Source organism: Primulina huaijiensis, chromosome 15 (assembly GCF_012295235.1).
Source record: "Primulina huaijiensis isolate GDHJ02 chromosome 15, ASM1229523v2, whole genome shotgun sequence".
Lineage (NCBI taxonomy): Eukaryota > Viridiplantae > Streptophyta > Magnoliopsida > Lamiales > Gesneriaceae > Primulina > Primulina huaijiensis.
Genome location: NC_133320.1, coordinates 6,640,633 through 6,646,193, shown reverse-complemented (window position 1 = coordinate 6,646,193; position 5,561 = coordinate 6,640,633).

Genomic DNA, 5,561 nt, shown 5'->3' with positions numbered 1-5,561 from the left:
CCTCGACCTCGACCTCGACCAAAACCTTGTCTTTGAATTTGATTTTGGTTTCCAGGTTTAAATTCATTTTTACTTACAGCATTTACTTCTGGAAATGCTGTTGATCCAGTGGGTCGGGACTGATGATTTCTCATTAATAGCTCGTTGTTCTTTTCCGCCACAAGAAGACAGGCGATGAGTTCAGAATATCTCGCAAATCCACGCACTCTATATTGTTGCTGTAGAGTTATATTTGATGCATGAAACGTGGAAAATGTTTTTTCAAGCATTTCTGATTCTGTAACCTCATATCCACAAAATTTTAATTGCGAGATTATCGATACATCGCCGAATTGTAATCACTTACTTTCTTAAAATCTTGGAATCTCAACATATTCCATTCATCACGGGCGGTCGGAAGTATAACTTCCCTTATATGTTCAAATCTTTCTCTTAATCCTTTCCACATAGCCATGAGATCTTTTTCGATGAGATATTCACATTTCAAACCATCATCAAGATGTCGACGCAAAAATATTATAGCTTTTGCTTTTTCTTGTGATGAAGATATATCATTTTCTTTAATAGTCTCGCTTAGACCCAATGACTCAAGATGCATTTCTACATCAAGAGTCCATGGTATATAATTTTTCCCCGTAATGTCGAGTGCAACAAATTCGAGCTTTGTCAAGTTTGACATGGTGGTACTAAAAAAAATTATGATGCATTTTATTAGTTAATGAATATTGCAATACAAAGTAATGGATAAACAACAAATACAAGTATTCGTAAAAATAAAGAAAACACATGAGGAGGATATTCTCCGATAAGTACAAGATTCGTGAGTATTATAACCAAAATAATTAAAAATAACTTTGTGAAAGCCATCTTCTTTTTTCTTCAAAAATTTGATGAAGAATAATTTTAGAGAAGAAGAGAAAGTTGGAGTGATTGAATGTGTTTGTGAGATCATATTTATAGGGCAAAAACTAGCCGTTTTGTTACCGTTTATGACCGTTGGTGTACAAGAAAATAAATGTATGTATTTGTATAATTTTATGGTAATAATATGGTGTATATAATATTAGTAATGTTTTAAATAATTATGTATATCATATCACAATATTATAATGAGGTGTCATAAGATATTTTGTTTAAAAACCTTATAGACTTTTATACTTGTCGTATCCCTTACCGGGAGTGTGGGATGTCGTCTTAACATCCTCCCAGGATTTATAACAAGTTTTTGAAAAATTTATTTTATTATAACATTATATTATATATTAAGTATATACACAATAAATAAATAAACAGTAAAATAAATATTATTAATTTTGTTACATTTTTCTTCTGTTTTGGAGCTTGGAATAATATAGAAGACTTTTAGAGCTTCGTGCTGATAACGTGTTGTGAAAAAGTAAAAATTTACGGTAAAAAGTAAAAATCTCAAACTCTCAAAATTATCACACTACACATTTTATAATATTTTTCTCTCAACTCAATTGTGATTTTCTTCACAAATGAGAGATCTATTTATAGAAAATCTTTACAAATAATCCAAAAATAAATTACATCATTACCTTCATCATCACACACAAATTTCAATATTTAACACCTAATTTTACCTAATTTTCAACATTCAACATTATAATTTTCAACACAAATATTTACATTTTCAACATAAAACTCTTTATGAAAAAGAATTGTATGACACCAAAAAAGGACAAAAACAAGGGCAACAATGCAATGTGGCAACTAATGAGATTCATGATGCATTACTTTTTCTGTTGAGAGTCATGTTGATTCTTGGATTTTTGATTTAGGTGCGTCTTTTCATATAAATCCTCCTCACGAACCTATGAAAATCATGTTACTTTATATTAAGGGAAGGTATATATGGTTGATGGAGAATCTTTGGATATTGTGTAATAAGAGATATTTGTTCGAAGATGCCAAACGAGACCGTGTTGAAAATACAAAAGGTATGACATGTATGAAAGTTGATGAGAAATTTTTGAAACTTGTAGTCTCTGAGCAGTTGGAAATAACATATCTTATTGATTTGCACACTTCTGACGACGATTGAAAAAAATGGATTATATTTAACAAAGAGCGGTCAAAAGATAAATAATCCATAACCGGTAATGAATAAAGTACTGGAGCAGCAAGACTTTGCATTGGCGATCTTAAACCTGAAAAACAAAATAGCGGTTGATTTTCTTTAACAGCTCAATATTGTTATTTTGTCAATCACCAAAACATATTATATAATAAATATACTTCATGTGCACCAGTATATAAATAATTATAATACTTCATGTGCACAGTATATAAATAATTATAATTGTGTTAAATTTAGAACACAGACTGATATATTATAAAATCGATTATTAACAACACAGAGTCCTGCTTCAAGAACATCAACACAATGAGATTTATTTTCATTCTCAATTGATTATAACATCGTGTTGATAACATGTCATAAATTATAAGAGAAAAAATAATTCATAAGAGTTAATACTCGACGATAATTTTTATTGAACTCAATCCATCACCCAATTTTTAGACAAAAACATAATACAATTTTTTTAAAATATTATCCTTTCATATTTATTTTGATCACAGATCTTTCAAATATAACGAAATAACAATAATAATCTACTATTTGCGGCGTAGAGGGAGTGTAAATGGATGGCAGCCTAAATTCAACTTTATTAGTGAAATTCATTCAAATTCAAACTAATGATGTAATGTGCCAAAAACTACACCAACCCTTGGTTACACCTTCTTTGACCAAAAGAAAATTGCAGCTGAAGATTGAACTTCTAATTATTAATTATTATAAAAATTATTATGTACACACTTTATCCTTTATTTACTTAAAAAAATAAACCCAGAACTATTACAATTCAGTAATTGGATGGCAAATTTGAGAAAAAGGTAAAAAGTATATATATATATATATATATATTTAAGCATTTAAAAATATTATTTTAATTTGAAAACTACATGAAAGTCACATATAATTTTCACATGAGTCTACATATTATACGAAAAAAATAAACGCGGATTCATTGTAACCCTTGTATTAATACTACTAGTATTTAACTTGTGCGATGCACGAGATGATATTATTAAAAATTAGTGAAAAATGAGTAGACATTTAAATTGAAAAAATAATATAATTATAAAAACTATTTTTTCGATAATTTTAAAAGACTTTCTTAAATACAACGCATGTCAATTAATTTTTTTGGCTAATAATCACTATCATATATCAAAATTTTAGATTGTGTTAGCCTACAACAATGACATGATCCTTATCGTATTTAGTGTATTGATGTCGACTACCAACTTTAATACATATTTAATTCTTTAATTTTTGAGAAGCTATATTTTATTATTTTTAACATGTGATAAAAAAAAATATTTTTAAATCAAATTAAATAAAATTAATGAGAAATACTTTTTTTAAAATTCAATAATTTCATCTAAATCCACATTCACAAAAAATTTTGTGACGTGTTTGACATATTTGAATGATAAANCAATAATTTCATCTAAATCCACATTCACAAAAAATTTTGTGACGTGACACGTGTTTGACATATTTGAATGATAACAATAATTGTTTCATCAATATCTTTATCCAAATGAGTTGTGATTTTATCTATAAAATCTTTTCATAATATACGTAACAGCCTATTATTCCTAAAGAAAAATAAAATATGCAATTATAAATAAATTATGTATAAACCAGAAAAGTTATTTTATTAATATTTATTATGTGTATTCCAAAACAATGCCAATAAATTTTATAAGGTGTCTCCTAATAAGATTCGTACTTTCTTTAGAATTGATTTAATCATTTTCATTACGGGACATTGTATATTATCATGTATCCGTAAACTTTGTAATATAGAAGAAAATTATCACATTAGTAAATACGTAATAATTAAAATTTTGTACAAATAGAAGAATAAGATGTTTTACTTCTCGATCATGAAAGTCATATTTCAAACTTAATATCTTGTTGTTTTCATATGTAGGTAGTTCATAACAACGAACAAATCTAAATTTAAACGAACATTACATTTTAGAAGGATTCAACTCAAAAATGATGCTGAAAAGATAAGTCATTTTAGAATTCAAATTTGGAGTAGATAAATTTAGTAAGATAAATAGAATAAAAGTTGTTTCTAATATAATATGCAATATTGCATTATTTATAATTTAAAATTCAAATAAGACATCTCAAGGGACAAAAAATATACATTGGATGTTTTTGGCAGAATTATGTCATACATTAACTCTTTGAAATTATGGAAATCTCGAATTGCATGCATTGGGTGCCAACATTTTTGATTATTGAGGGTAATATACATGTTTATTGAGGGTAATTTAATGTCCATTTGAAACTCTTTTGAATCTATCTCTTTTAATTTTCTTGGGCTCTCTTATTTGAATTTTTAAGAAGACAATTCAATATATAAAATATACATATGATTTTTGGAAGAAAACTATAATAAATTAATTCTTTCAAATTAAGGTAATCTCGAAATAATATGCATTTGAGATAAAAAATTTATGATTATTAAATGATAATTTAATGTCCATTGAAAAAAATTGTTGTAGTGATAACTTTTAATACTCAACAAATTTTATTTTAAGAAAAATTAAATAAACTAATTAAATATTGTATTTCTTTTTTAGTAAGTAATTTGGGCAGAAAATTATTTAAAATAGCAAAATGTATTTTTGAATGATTTACCTCATGAGTAATACTGAATATTGCAATCATTTGTATTTTAAATTTATTTATACAGTTTGTAATAAAAATTTAATATATCATCGTATCACAAAATCATATCACAAATTAAATTGATTGATATAATAAATGCAAAAATTTTAATATAGTTTATGTTTTCAATATATTTTAGTTTCACATTGAATAAAAAAAATAAAGAATCACATAATACATAAATTATATTTGAATTAATATAAAAATTAATTAAAGTCAAAATTGAATTAAATGAATTGATATAATCAATGCAAGCAATAATTGAAGTGATCATTTATTGCAGTACACATATTTCAATATTCATGATATATCTTTCATTTTTCAGAAATGACATTTTGGCAGCACAAACAAATCTAACATCGACCGTAGATTGTATATCTTTTATAATTTATGCTGGTTATTTGGCGAATATCTTTGAACATGTTTACTAATTAACACAAAAAGTCTTGTGAGACGGTTTCACGGATCAATTACGTGGGTCGAATATGTTATTTGAGTCAACAATGAAAAAGTATTACTTTTTATGTTAAGAGTATTACTTTTTAGTGTGAATATCGGTAGGTTTGACCCGTCTCACATATAAAGATTCGTGAAACCGTCTCAGAAGAGACTTACTCTATTATTAATTATTCAAACATATTTTTGCTATAAAATTTGAAATTGCATGAGAACGAATATGGTATAAAGTTTAAAAAAATTATGAACTATATCAAATCAGAAAAAGAGATAATTTATAGATTAAGTATAAATATACAGATTAATAGTTTATCAATGTAGTTTT